This window comes from Lathyrus oleraceus, chromosome 7, assembly GCF_024323335.1.
Source record: "Lathyrus oleraceus cultivar Zhongwan6 chromosome 7, CAAS_Psat_ZW6_1.0, whole genome shotgun sequence".
NCBI lineage: Eukaryota > Viridiplantae > Streptophyta > Magnoliopsida > Fabales > Fabaceae > Lathyrus > Lathyrus oleraceus.
This window is the reverse complement of record NC_066585.1, coordinates 270,948,050-270,964,595: the sequence shown is the minus strand read 5'-3', so window position 1 is coordinate 270,964,595 and position 16,546 is coordinate 270,948,050.

Here is a 16,546-nt window from a genome sequence, read left to right as displayed (position 1 = left end):
TCGATCCGATCGGCCAACTCAAGGTTACAATTCGATTACAAACAGGTTGGCATTGCTATTACTACCTTATGTTCTTAATTTGCATATGGTATCATGATTGAATTTATGAAACTATCTTAAGTTTTACATATGAATTTAAGTATGCATGAACACCTGAATGTCTAACCACATAATCTCTGTAATGGATGCTATAAGGTGTGAAGCTTGCTGACATTATGCTGTTATCAAAACCAGAATCCGCAGCCGCTCGCTAGCACATCGCTAAGCGAGCATGCAGCGAGTATTCGCTAAGCCCTCGCTAGGCGAGGCAGCGGCGACCGGGACAGTCGCTGATTTTTCTGTTCTGTCCTTTGCTAACCTGTCATGTTTTTATCATAGCCATGCATTGTTTATCTGACCCTACTGCTGTTCTGGTTTCTTTTGCGGTGCAATCCTTGATTGCATCCTGACTTGGTACTCTAACCCGTTTGCTGAATTTTGTAAAGGTTCACCTTTCCCAGGAAAAGATTGCTGTCTAGGTCTTCCACTTTATTTGTGGGATACCCTTGTGGAGTTTCACCCTAAATTACCTAATTAATTTTAATGTATTAATTTTAATGTATTAATTTTAATGTATTAATTTTAATGTATTAATTTTAATGTGGAGATTCATCCTAATTACCTAATCGATTGTAAAATACGGCCTCTAAATATGTGATCTTGGACCTCTCTTTATTGCCTTACGATGTTACGGTATTACGGTCATGTCCCGCGAATGTGGGGATACCCTTAGCAAAGACCCTTCGATTAAATCATCATGTCCCTTTAAAATAAATCATAGTCCCTCGGATGTTGCCTTCGAATATATGATTTTGTCCCTCGATGACCCTTCGGTGTAGCCTACGGTTAAATGATGATCGTCCCTTCGAATGCTAAGGTATCCTTACAACTGTTGCCTTCAATGACCTATCGATGACCCTACAATGACCCTTTTACATCCAAAGGATAAAACTACTTACTTCTCAATAGTAAGGACAGCTTTACCCTCATAAGGATAGGAAATGCCCATAACGACCTTAGGAAGGTATAACTCTCAATTACTGGATCATAACCTAAAACATTTTCCACCCCTCACACTTTGCAAGTCCTAGAAAATCACCACTTGGTATACCTTCATACTAGAATCATTACCAAGTTATATCTTTCTAAACTGTTTTTCAAAATCAAACGAGATAAATACTTTGTATACATTCATACGAGAATCATTACAAAGTTAAACTCTCTTTTCGAAACATTTCTAAACAATTCACCAACACTTTTCAGACAAAAATATAAGTGATCCAGCAATTAAGAGCCCATGGATAACCATGGATACAAAGGGTGCTAATACCTTCCCTTTGTATAATGTACCTCCCGAACCCAAAATCTATTGAGGTCTTTCCTGTTCTTTTTCACCTTTCCTTATTGGATAAAAGAAAAGTCGGTGGCGACTCTTGCTATCCGCGACATTGCGATAAAAAGTAAAATACCCCAAGTCAGTTCACCGTATGACACCAACATATCTCTTTCCCCCGCGTTTTAGCGATGTTTTCCCTTTCCTTCGGGAATAAATAAAGTTTGATGGCGATTTTGTTGTATGTTCGAGCGTGTGATACGTTCGGGTATATTTTCGCTAGCTTCATCTTCAAACATTGATCCTCGAAAACTTTTTCGTCCCTAAAATTGGTCTCTCTCGTTAGTTTCCACTAACAGAGGCTTACGTGGCATGCCAACTGTGTATTTTTTAACTGACACGACAAATTTTCATCAAATTATATATTTTTGTTTTATATTTAAGCGAAACACAGAAGCCCTAATTCCTTTTAGAAGCCCTAATTCCTTTTCAAATCTTTATCTTCTTGTTTTTGGATGATTGGCTTCATCTTCTTCGATGGCTGACTTCATCTTCTTCGCTTATAATTGTTTTCTTCAATGACATTATTTTGTCATATTCATCCAGGCAAAACAAATCAGTATCATATCATTCAAAAAATGTGTGCAACGGTCCAGTGAGAAGGTGTGAGTGTAATGGTAGTATGATATCATACATGTGTAAGAACAGGCCGAATAAAGGAAGAATGTTCTAGAGATGTCCATTTTGGAAAATGAGGAAACTTGTAATTTATTCATTTGGGATGATCATATTTTATAAGGAACGAATGATTATGAATGTGTGGAAGAAGAATGGAGCAAATATGAGAGAAAGGTGATGGAGATGCAAGTTGTTGAAACTTTGAAAGAGTTGTATGAATCTTCAATGAAGAAGAACAAGAGGTTGCATATCAAGATTAAGTCAGAGGCATTTTGGGGAAAGCTGAAGTCAATTTGTGTTGTGTTTTCGTTTTTGGTCAACATGTACTTGTTAATAGGGGCGTGCATGGTTTAAAACCCAAACCAAATTGAACCAAATACATGTATCAGTTTGGTTTTTAAAACCACTTTGATAAAACCGGTTTATATTTTTAAAATCGGTTTATGTTTGGATCGGTTTGGTTAGTAACCGGTTTATACTAAAAAAATTAATTTTTGTTGGATCAATTTTAAAACCAAATTTCCCTCAAATTTAGTTTTCATTCCAACAACTTCTTAACTCTATCCAATCGCTCTTAAAATCAACAACTATTCGTTGGCGAAGAAGAAATGCTAAGAAACTATAAAAAAATTGACAATCTGAAAAATCAAAATTGAGTAATTACCAAAATTGAGTAGTTACCATTTTCATGACTTCATTCATCTTCACTTTCATTTTACAAAAGTGGAAGGAATTTCTTAAAATAAACACGAGTTTAATGAATGAATTAATTTAAGGAAAGAGACTAGTAATCATTAGGGATGTGCATGGATAACCATTTAATATGAACTCATCCATTTTTATGGTTATGGTTTATAAACCAAACCACTTCTCACAAAAACTAATTTAAAATTCAGAACCGGTTCCGAGCAAGTTTAAAACCGGTTTTAAATGAGTTTTGATTTTAATCAAAATTATTTAATTTAATTTAACTTTTTTTTTAAAAATTAATATTAACTTTTAAATTTAAAAACATAAACATTGATTTTACATTATAAATCATGTTTTATCACATTATAAATAAATTTTATTTTTTTAAAATTAATATTAACTTTTAAAATTTATGTTTTTTGCACACCCCTACTTGTTAATGAAGGGTAAATATTGAAATGATCTAATGTTGTTCTTTTAAGTTTGTAATGTTCACTTGGTATGAACTATAATTTTGTGTAATTGATTTTGTAATGTTCACTTGGCATGACCTATAAGTTGGTGTAAATGATTTTGTAAGTTTCACTTTGTAATTTGAAATGACATGTAATTTGGTCCAATTATGCATTGTACTAAAATTTTGACATAATGTGACCTATAAATTTGACTTGGTATGACCTATAATTTTGACAGAATTTGATCTATAATTTGGTTCATTTTGACCTAAAATTCATTTTGACATAATGTGATATATAATTTTGACACAATGGGGTCTATATTTTTGACATAAAAATGCAAACAGATTTCACCCAAAAGTTGCATTACATATCCATTACATTAAATTCATTACATGTCAACATAATTGTTGATCCATATCAAACTAGTTGTTGATCCATATCAAAATAGTAATTGATTCATTCATTACATTATAAAACATAAACATAACAAAAACATAAAAATCTAAGCATCAACTGCATCTTCATTGGGTTAGCCACTTGCAAAATTTTGCTCAACTTTTTTATTTCCTACCACCACCAACAAATTATTATGTGGTATCCTCTTCAGTTATCACCAAACGATCGTCAGGTTTTTTACCAGGTCCAGATACATCCTTTGTTTTTAAGAGTTCGCATCCTTTCACTATGTCTTTTTGCACCTACCACATCAACATTCTTGTACATGCTCTTGGTTTTAATACTCACTGGTTCACTGCAAGTTGGATTTTAGCTGTTTACCAAAGAAAACCTTGACACCACCTGGCTTTGATTAAGTTGGCTTGATAGGTGATTTGTCAACACTCAAAGGTTGAATGTCCAAAACGTCATCATCCCCCAGTAATACAGCCAAAGTCTCAGCATCCCATTCACATAACTTATCAAAATCTGAAGTTGACTGATTGACCATTGGCTCACGCTAGTTGACTCATTGACAATTGGCTCATTAACAGTTGGCTCATTGATAGTTGACTCAGTGAAAAATGGTGTATTGACACTAGGTCCCTTGTTGACTTTTGTCTTATTTGGTCGGGGATTTTTTTAACATTGTTTCGGTCTTACTTGTACCATTATTGACAGACCCCCTAGGCCTTCCATGCAACAAAACATTAACATTGTTACACAATCATAATATTAATTACACACAAACACAAGCACAATACTAAGGTAGTACATTGCCTTTTTTTTGTCCCAAGTCCTTTTGTTGTGGCCTAGTTTGACTGGCTTGTGTAGGCAGCTCTTGAATGGCCTTTGTAGGCATCTTGTGACTAGCCTGTGTAGGCATCTTCTGACTATCCTACGTAGGCATCTCCTGACTGGCCTGTGCAATATTTTCAGATGGAATAATCACAATTTTCTTATTTTTCTTGCAAGTCCTTTTGTTGTGGCCTAGTCCATGAATCTTTTGATTCAGTCTCTACTATAGCAAAAGCAATAGGCAAATATTGTACATTAGGATTTCTTCCTACAACAATCAGTAAAATACCACCATACTTGTGCTTCAAATGACATCCATCTAAGCCAATGAATGGTCTGTGTGCTTTTGTTAAAGCTCTCTTGGTCCCATCAAGCACATATAACACCTCTCAAATCTAGGTTTAAAACCTGGAGCTGGAACACTGGTGTTAATTTTGAAAGTATTACTTGCTGAAGCCCTTCTCAAATTAGCACCATAAGACCATATTAAGCTAAAAAGTTTGTTAGAGTCTCCTTTAAATATGTGCCTAGCAATCTGTCTTGCTTTGAAAGCTCTACAGCCTGGGATTTCTGTGGCATACTTGAGTATAACATCTACCATCACCTCACTTAATTTCATCTTTGTATTATTCTTCAGTCCATCAATAATGACCTTGGCAACCCACTCTGCTTTAGCACTTTTATTGAATAATTTTCTTCCACACTTGTGCTTTGCAAACAATCTTTTTATCCTAAATATTATGGAGGCTAAAACTCTAATGCACAAGACAATATAGTTACATTTTTCCTCGTCCTTACATACCACCCTACATCTGTTAGCATCATTTTTCTCAAACCTAACATCCATACCATTTAAAACATTATGCTCTAGTATATCATCTTTGAACTTCTTCAATGAATAAAAATACATTCCAACCTTGAAAGTAAAATACTTACTTAGATAATCTTCTACATTGAACCTTATTACACATAGCATTTCATCACAATTGTCATCATCACCTCCACTATCCACCTCATTATTAGCAACATGTTCAATTATAGGTTCTCCATCAACACCTGCATCAAGCCCTTCATCAAACCCCTCATCAAACCCTTCATCAAACATTTTCATTCTCTCCTCTTCATTATCATCAAAGTGTATATCCCTCACATATTCATCACTAGAATCACCACTACTTTCACTTAATTTATAATCATCTTCATCACATTTCTTACCCTTTCTTTTATCTTTAACCCTATCCATAAAGGTAGGCTCACCTGTAACTGGTTTTGGCTCACATAATATCTCAACTTCACAATTATTTCCAACAACATACATAGCTAACTCACAAGCATCTCCATCATCCCTAAATGATTTTAAATCTTCTTCAAAATATCCTTCATCATGTTTCCATAACATCTTAACACAACTCAAATCAAACTCAAGGTCAATCACTTTAACTAAGTCACAAGCTTAAAAAAAAGACCAGTAATCGAGATCTCGACCAGTACAAGCATAGACTTCCCCACCATCTCATCTTATGTTAGTGTATTTTACAAAATAACCCTTTGAGCAAAACACAACCTTAAATTTATTCATTTCCTGTTCAAAACTTTAACTTATGTTTAAAATTTACCAGGCAAACAAATTTACCAAAAATAGTTCAAACAAATTAACCAAAATTAGGTCAAACAAATTTAACAAAAAGTTCAACTTTTATACAAATACAACTGAGACCATTGAATGCGACTAAGTATAACAAAGCAACGAAGATGACAAAGCAAATCAAACGACGGAACAAAGCAACTACAAAGTGAATTACATGGGACCACTGCATTGAAGATAAAAAAGTAGTTAGTGGGATGACTGCAACAAAGATAACAAAGTTGAAGTTAGGACCACTGCAACAAAGACTTATTCCTTGACCATAGAGAAGCTCTTTTCAATGCAAATGAAGTTTTGTTCTAGAGATCGAAATGTGAACTGAAGCTTATGAATAATTATCTCACTTGTTACCTAATAAGATAACATTATCAATTATTCCATCATGGCGAATTATCAATTGCCATTCATACGTCATCAAACAAAAATACACATTCGGCATGACACATAGGCCTCTGTTAGTGGAAACTAACGGGAGGGACCAATATTAGGGACGGAAAAGTTTGCGAGGACCATTATTTGAAGAAAAATTTTAGAGACTAAAATTGAATGTTGACATATTTATAGGGACTAAAAATATATTTAACCCCAAAATATATTAGTGTGGTTTATGAACTATGTGATTATTGACAAAGTTAAGAAATTTTTGATTTTGATGACGAAATTGTAATTGAATCATCAATTTCTATGAATATCTTTTATATAAATTCTTTTATTATTTACTATATATTGAAACAAATTAGAAGAATATAATCATATGTATTATTGTAATTCATAAGTTTACAAATCAAATCAACATGTATTGTTGGCAAAACTGTTGAGTCATCTCGGATGTATTATGATGCAAAAACTAATATTGAAGAACTAAATTTTTTTTCAATCCAATAAATTTGGTGTTTCTAAAAGAAATTTAAAATTCTAGAAATTAACATTAATTGTTGCATTAACTAAAAGATCGTGCATATGTTTATTGTCTTATCACAACTAGAAGTTTGTGAAATTTGTCTACTCACAATTAGAAGTTTGTGAAATTATTTTCTCAATTAATTAGACTAATATCTTATTTTCTGAATTTTTTCATAAAATTCTTGATAAGTATCACATACATTATTAAAATTGATATTGAACATCTTGTAGAATATATTCATTAAAAAGACGGACTTGAAGATCCATTGACGTCTAAAGTTAATTGTATGACTCGTACTTGCAAACAAATAATTGGATACTTGATTACAGCCTGATAGACTAATTTTTTTAATTGAGAAAATAATTTTCCCAATATTAGTGAGAGAGATTAAGTGGCTAAAGGGTGAATCGGTAGTTCAAATGAACAATTTAAAATAAGTTATTGTTTTAATCCTCGTATAAATGTATATGAACTAGAAGTTCAATATATTTCTCATTTGCGTAGTTTATAAAATTTATTATCAGCTCCAAATACTCCAATCAAAGTAGATTCTCGTATTGGACAATATAATATTACAAATAAGTTGATACCGTGCATGAAGCGTGATAGGAAAGTTAGTTCAAATATTAAAAGTCCTCTATAAGAAAAAGATATAAAATTGAAGATGACTCAAGTGAGTATATGAAAACTCTAAGAGTACTTTGACATAACTTTTAGTTCTAGAAGAACTAACCAAGTACCTAAAATTTATGAAAATAAAAAGATCTCGATAAATTATGTCACAAATGAAATATAATGGAACCAAAATAAAGTCAATATCAACAATATCTTTGTATACAATATAGCGCTAAAAGTGATAAATGATAAAGAGGATCATGAATCAGAGTCTATCTAAGATGGTAGTCAGAGTGAGAATTTACCAAAATAAACAGATTCCATTGAAGAAGAACTAAACTCACTTTACAAATGACTTGCTTTGAGACTTGAAGTCCGGACGCCTCAAGGTGTGAAACCAATTCGATATAAATGAGTTTTTGTGAAAAAAACGAATAAGAATGGTGAAATTGTGAGATACAAAGTTTGAGTTATTGCTCAATATTTTTCACTATAACACCCTGTATAATATATATCTAAAAAAATACATTATACACAATGTTAATTGATACTGATACACCACAAGCGCCTAACGACATCAATATGTATATATATATATATATATATATATATATATATATATATATATATATATATATATATATATATATATATACATGTCCAAAAGAAAATACAACTATGGCATATGTTATACAAGTGTGCCTAATCAAAAACTAAGATCTATGTATAATATCTACATTGTACATAATCCACAGTGGAATATCACGATAACGAAAGTCTTCGAAACATTATCATACAAGTTCATCCTTGCCCTTAACCTGCCAAGAACCACCCGAAAAGCAACAATATTAGTGGGGTGAGATAATAATCTCAGTGAGTTCCTCTACCCTATGGGTTCACTGGGCTCTACATGGATCTCTTATCGATTCTTAACTTAATCCTTTCAGTTTCATCTTCATCCTACTTGTGTACACTTACACAATAGAACCAAGACTTAAGCATCTAAGGAAATTTATGCTTCGTATGGAAAAAAACATAACACGAGTTCACATAAACTCAAAGAATCACTATTCAGAAATGTAAATATAACATAACATTGACTAGCCCAAAATCGATCACAAGAATCTAATCAATCATCCGTCAAATATGGTCAATGGAAAAAATCCAAACCTCCATTTCACAAACTATACTATATACAAAATATGGCCAATAGATATCGGACATCCACTGCATGGGTTCACCCTCCATCAGATATTGTTATTAGGACCTAGACCTCCACTCGGGAGAATACATTCTCCATCAAATATGGTCAATGGACATATGACCTTCACTGTATGGGCCACACTTTCCATCAAATATGGTAAATGAATATCAGATCTGAAGGAGAATAGCGATCCAAAACGCATCGGAATTAAAAAATTTCTCCTTTAGTGATCCTTACGAATGGGCATGATCAGTGATAGAATCATTACCTCTTGTGACTATTGAAACCTTTGATGCAGATCTACGGAGCGATCACGAACGTTGAACGATGACAACGCCTCTACTCACTCCACACGAACTGATTCCTTCAATCTCAGTGCTAGCTACTACGAATGAAGGCTTTGAGTGTGTGTGTGTGTGTGTGTGTGTGTGTGTGAGAGAGAGAGAGAGAGAGAGAGAGAGAGAGAGAGAGAGAAACAAAATTGCAACTATTCAAATGCTTCTGCACAAGGGTTCTATTTATAGAACCACTTGTGTGGGCTATAAGCTAAAAAGCCCACTTAAGTGTATGTGGCCCATATCTTATAATATGCCAAAATCACTTAAGCGCGCGGTACCTTACCATATTTCGTATTCTACTTAAGTACACCGTACCTTTCGATGTTCTACAATTCACTTAAGTGCACCGTACCTTACGGTGTTCCTTAGTTACTCTATCTCTCATCAATCCGTCCTTTTGTGTGTGACCCTGTAGGTTTTCGTGACATTGGCAATTATATTAAATCACGTATTTAACATGATAAACAATGAGCGGTATCTAGCAACACATCACTGCTACCCAAGACACGAAAATGTCATGTGATCTGATAAATCCTTTTGTGATAATACTTATGTGTACAATTACCCTTTTACCCTTATGTCTATATTGAACACACGGCATAGACCGTGTCATCCTTGTCCAGTTCAATGTTGGGCCCATAGACATTTATCCTGTTACGCATGATGGGAAAATTCCATCTAGGTCACTCATGTCCCTTAGCATGCTTCGTGGAGTACCCATCAACTGTCTTTATAATCATCCAGTTACGGACAATGTTTGATCAGCAATAAGGCACTCGACTCTACATCTAGGGTCCATAGTGGTTTCAGGTTGAAGGGTGGTATACACCATTATCACCATGAGAATAACTTATGACACTTTGCATAACATTCTATATAGTATTCTCATAGCGGGTCAATCCAGTATAAATATTACTCTTAATATGCATACCTATGTTTAAGACTTGATAACTCCTTATCCATGATCTATGAGATGTGATCATCAGTCTATATACATAATAGTCTTAATGCTTTAATGTTATCCTACTTCACAATAAAGCTCGACTACGGATACTTTAAGAATAATGTCCTTATATTTAATGTGATCTCATGATTAAGTCACACTTGATACATTAAACGGACTAGCTATTCTAGGGACTTTATTAAACAAACATAATAAAGAAAAAACCTTTTATTATTAATAAATAATTCGATACAGGTACCAAAAGTATTGGCCTCTAGAGCTTACACCAACAATCTCCCACTAGCACTAGAGCCAATCAGGCATACCCCTAATGCCCATAGATCTAGTATGGCCATCATGCTTCTTCTGCGCAAGAGGCTTTGTCAGTGGGTCAGCAATATTGTCAAGTGTAGGTACTCTGCATATTTTCACATCTCCTCTATCTATTATCTCTCGAATGAGGTGATAACGCCTAAGTATGTGTTTGAGTCGTTGGGGAGATCTAGGCTCCTTAGCTTGTGCGATAGCACCATTGTTATCACAATAGAGACCAATGGGATCCACAATGCTAGGAACTATGCCAAGTTCACTAATGAACTTTTTGATCCAAAGAACTTCCTTTGCTGCACTTGAGGCAGCAATATACTTGGCCTCGATTGTAGAATGAGCAACTGTATCTTGCTTTGAAGTTTTCCAGCTCATAGCGCCACAGTTAAAGCAAAACACATAATCAGATTGCAATCTAAAGTCATCCTTATCTGTCTGGAAGCTAACATTGGTGTATCCAATTACAGCCAGATCTTCCTGACCTCCATATATCAAGAATGAGTCCTTAGTCCTTCTCAAATACTTAAGGATATTCTTGACAGCTACCTAATGAGCATCACCAGGATCAGATTGGTACCTACTCGTTGCACTTAAAGCATACGAGACATCTGGTCGAGTACATATCATGGCATACATGATAGATCCTATTGCAGATGCATATGGAATCTTATTCATGCGATCCCTTTCTTCCTTAGTTGAAGGGGATTGTGTTTTTGATAGACACAGGCTGTGTTGCATAGGTATGAATCCTTTCTCGGAATCATGCATATTAAAGCGTCTCAGCACTTTGTCTATGTATGTACTCTGACTTAGGCCAAGCAGTTTTTGTGATCTATCTCTATAGATTCTGATTCCTAATATATAGGATGCTTCACCTAGGTCCTTCATAGAAAAGCATTTCCCCAACCAAGACTTTACTTGTTGTAGGGTAGGGACATCGTTTCCAATGAGTAATATGTCATCTACATATAATACCAGGAAAATGATCATGCTCACACTAACCTTCTTGTTGATACAAGGCTCATCTTCGTTCTTGATGAATCCATATTGTTTTACTGTTTCATCAAAACGAAGATTCCAGCTTCTGGAAGCTTGCTTCAATCCATAGATTGATCTTTGTAACTTACATATCTTTTGGACTTCTTTTGGTATGTCAAATCCTTCAAGTTGTGTCATATACACATCCTCAAGAAGATTCTCATTAAGGAAAGCAGTTTTGACATCCATCTGCCATATTTCATAATCATGATATGCAGCGATAGCAAGTAAAATCCAAACAGATTTAAGCATTGCAACTGGTGAAAAGGTTTCATCATAGTCAACCCCATGAATTTGTTTATATCCTTTTTCAACCAGTCTTGTCTTATAGGTATGTACATTACCATCCATGTCAGTCTTATTTTTGAAGACCCACTTGCATCCTATAGGGTTAACTCCTACAGGAGGCTCTACCAAGGTCCAAACCTGGTTTGTGTACATGGAATCCATTTCAGATTTCATGGCTTCTAGCCACTTCTCAAACTCGGGACCAGTTATGGCCTCTTGGTAGGTCACAGGCTCATCTTGATCCATGAGTAATACATCACCTTGATCAGTTATGAGATATCCATATCTCTCAGGTAGGTGACGTATCCTGCTTGACCTACGCTGGTCTTGTTCTACTTGAGCATGTTGCTCTTCCACAACTACTTGTGTTTCCTGCTCTAATTCCTCCATAGGTGTATCAATGCTTTGTGATTCTTGAATTTCTTCAAGCTCTACTTTCCTCCCACTGATTCCTTTGGAAATAAAATCCTTTTATAGGAAAACACTTTGCCCTCAGAAGGATTGTAGAAGTAATACCCTCTTGTTTCTTTAGGATACCCCACAAATAAGCATTTGTCAGATTTGGGCTCAAGCTTAGTTGAAATTTGTCGTTTCACATAAACTTCGCAGCCCCAAATCTTCATGTAAGACATATGTAGTTTCTTACCACTCCATATCTCATATGGTATCTTCTCAACCTTTTTGGATGGAACACGGTTAAGTGTGTAAGCTGATGTCAATAGTGCATGTCCCCAAAAGGAGTTTGGAAGATCGGCATGACTCATCATGGATCAGACCATGTCTAACAGGGTTCGATTTCTTCTCTCAGATACACCATTCCATTAGGGTGTTCCAGGAGGAGTAAGTTGGGATATGATCCCACACTCTTTCATATGGTCATCAAACTCTAGGCTTAAATACTCACCACCTCAATCTGATCGAAGAGTTTTAATATTCTTACCTAGTTGGTTTTGTACTTCATTCTTGAATTCCTTGAACTTTTCAAAGGACTCTGATTTGCGTTTCATTAAATACACATAAACATATCTACTTAAATCATCAGTAAATGTGATGAAGTACTGAAAACCTCCTCTGGATGGTATGTTCAGTGGTCCACATACATCAGTATGTATGAGGGTCAAAAGATCATTAGCTCTTTCACCTTTTCCTGTAAATGGAGACTTTGTTATCTTTCCAATTAAACAAGATCCGCATGTCTCATATGATTCATAATCAAAAGAGTCCAAGAGTCCATCTTTATGGAGTTTGAAAATGCGTTTCTCATTTATGTGGCCTAATCGACAATGCCAAAGGTAAGTTGGATTTAACTCATTAGGTTTCATCTGTTTAGTATTAATATTATAAATAAGCATTTCAAGATCAAGGACATATAGTCCATTGTTCATTTGTGCAGTAGCATAGAATATATCATTCAAATAAATTGAGTAATAATTGTTCTTTATTATAAATGAAAAACCAAACTTGTCCAAACAAGAAACGGAAATAATATTCCTGCTAATTGCAGGTGCATAATAACAATTCTCTAATTGAATTATTAAACCACTACGTAAAGTCAGTACATAAGTTCCTACGGCTAAAGCAGCAACCTTTGCTCCATTGCCAACTCGTAGGTCAACTTCACCTTTTGCCAAATCTCTACTCCCTTTTAGCCCCTGCACATTGGTACAAATGTGAGAACCGCATCCAGTATCTAATACCCATGATGCAGAAGTAAATAAATTAATTTCAATAACAAAAATACCTGAAGTTAAAGTCTTTACTCAATTCTTCTTATCTTCCAGGTACTTTGGGTAGTTTCTCTTCCAGTGTCTGGTCTTACCACAATGGAAGCAGGTGCCTTCCTTTGCTATGCCTCCACTAGGCTTCAACGCAACAACAGTGGGTTTGGGTTTGGCAACTTCTTTGCCTTTCCCTTTATCACCCTGCTTGGTGGGTCTTTTGTTCTGTCTCTTTCCATTTTCGATCATCAGAATGGACTTCCCTTTTGACTTCAGATTCTTCTCAGCAGTTCTTAATATGGCTAGCAGTTCAAGAAGAGATTTGTCCATCTCATTCATATTGAAATTTAGGACAAATTGACTGAATCTATCTGACAACGATTGCAAGATCAAATCAGTCGCAAGTTCCTTTCCGAGGGGAAAACCCAACCTCTCAAGGTTTTTGACATACCCAATCATCTTGAGCACATGGGGACCTACAGGGGCTCCCTCAACTAACTTGCCTTGAAAAAGGGCTTTTGAAACTTCAAACCTTTCATGTCTTGCTTGCTCTTGATAGAGCATCTTCAGGTGTTCGATCATATCGAACACTGCCATGTTCTCATGTTGCTTTTGCAACTCTGAGTTCATGGTAGCTAGCATGAGACAAGCAAGTTCATTGACATCATCGACATGCTTCTTATAAGCATCTCTTTCCGCCTTAGGTGCAGAACTAGGAGGTTCCTCTTCAAGAACAGGTTTCTCCAAGACATACAGCTTTCTATCATGTTTGAGGACAATCCTTATATTTCGGTGTCAATCCAGAAAATTTGTCCCAAACAATTTTTCCTTGTCAAGGATTGATCGAAAAATGTTTTTAGAGGTGTTTGTTGTCATGGTAATCTACATGAAAATAATGAAAATATAAGTACCAATAACATATTTAATTAGGCCTTTAATTAAATATACTCCCACTATTTTACTCAAAACAAATGACCATCACCATTTGATTCGGAAAATCCCGTTGGAAGACTTTCTAGTGGGTCGAGATCCACATTTCACTTTGTTTTAAGTCCGCGTAGGCGGATTACACGAAACTAGGTTATTTAGGTAGGAACTCCTTCCAATTGTATCAAATACAACTCTCGAATATGTTAGTTGCGTGAATAACTCCTTATTCCAATCCATCACATGGATCATTTCCAACTCTTGCTTATAAACATATATAATCTTATTATAATTTGTTTAGTTAAGTTTGGCTCATTGTTTTAACAATTAGATATTACAATTATCCCATCGCACCTTACTAATATAGAACATGCACCTCGTGTAGGCGAAACCTACATTATTCGTTACTAGTCTTGATGAGTGCTAAAACTTGGAAAGCATAAACTTAATATTTAATTAGAGGGAATTTGCAATTATTCTGATCTTACTGGCTTATTTATCATATAAATAGTCTCTCACATGCATCAACATACATTCACATGCATCAACATACATAATGAAACAGTTATGGCTCCTAGCGCAATTGTTCTCCCAAGCCAATGAGAGAACCTAAGTTAACCTAATAATGATCTAAGCTTCTCCAAGCAAGATCTTCAAGGTTGTCCTCCTTTGATATTGAATTCTTCTCTTTCTTCATAACATTACATTACATAAAAGAAACTCGTTTTACATACGAGGGAGTGAGATGAGAAAAGAAGTTAAATTAAGAGATTAAAAGAGAGGCACGACACGCAAGTCGTATTTTAAAATCCCAAAACAAAATAAAGGAAAACTAAGGCCATAACCGATCACCACAAGACAATAATAATAAACACATTATTATTATTAATTTTAATTCTTTTAATTAATTAAAACCAAATTAAATTTCGGCGACCGATCACACTACGCAGAGTTAGCCGGGGTCCGCTGCCCAGACTTTGTGAATGTGACGACCGTCATAAAGCATGTCACGACCGTTACGTCCAGCCTGTGACGACCGTCACAGGCCCATCACGAACGTCACGCGGCCAAAATCAGTGCTTTGAAACAGTCAACAGACGTGATCCAACAAGCCCTCAATTCATAACTCTTTGACAGTACAACCCTTGTACCGTCACTAACCCTAATGCACCAATTTCAGACCGTCAAACACACCTCGATTGTTGATTCAGTATGATTGGTCAACAAGTCATTGCTTCACCATACTAATGTCTGATTCCGAAGCAAACGACCATTGATCGCTCAAAGGAAAACAACCATTAAGTGTTTGAATGAACGATACAGAAACAATATATCATATATACCGTATTTTGCATTAGGATTACTTATATCATATATATAACTTGATCGATCTCAATTGCGTAACCTATGGACGATCGATGTATCGTTGCTTCACCATACTAATGTCGAATTCCGAATCATAGTCAACATCAATCATCCAAATCGTACACACATGATGCCAAATTTAATTACTCGTTTATTCTTTGATTCATTCTGTCTTTTAATCATATTAATATAGAAAATAAACGGCTATCAGATGCATGGTTTCGTAAGTGGCTCTGATACCACTGAAGGAGAATAGCGATTCAAAACACAACGGAATTTAAATTTTTCTCCTTTAGTGATCCTTACGAATGGGCATGATCAGTGATAGAATCGTTACCTCTTGTGACTATTGAAACCTTTGATGTAGATCTACGGAGCGATCATGAACGTTGAACGATGACAACGCCTCTACTCAGTCCACACGAACGGATTCCTTCAATCTTAGTGCTAGCTACTACGAATGAAGGCTTTGAGTGTGTGTGTGTGTGTGTGAGAGAGAGAGAGAGAGAGAGAGAGAGAAACGAAATTGCAAGTGTAACAATGCTTCTACACAAGGGTTCTATTTATAGAACCACTTGTGTGGGCTGCAAGCTAAAAAGCTCACTCAAGTGTATATGACCCATATCTTATAATATGCCAAAATCACTTAAGCGTGTGGTACCTTACCATATTTCGTATTCTACTTAAGTACATCGTACCTTACGATGTTCTATAATTCACTTAAGGGCACCGTACATTACAGTATTCCTTAATTACTCTATCTCTCATTGATCCGTCCTTTGTGTGTGACCCTATAGGTTTTC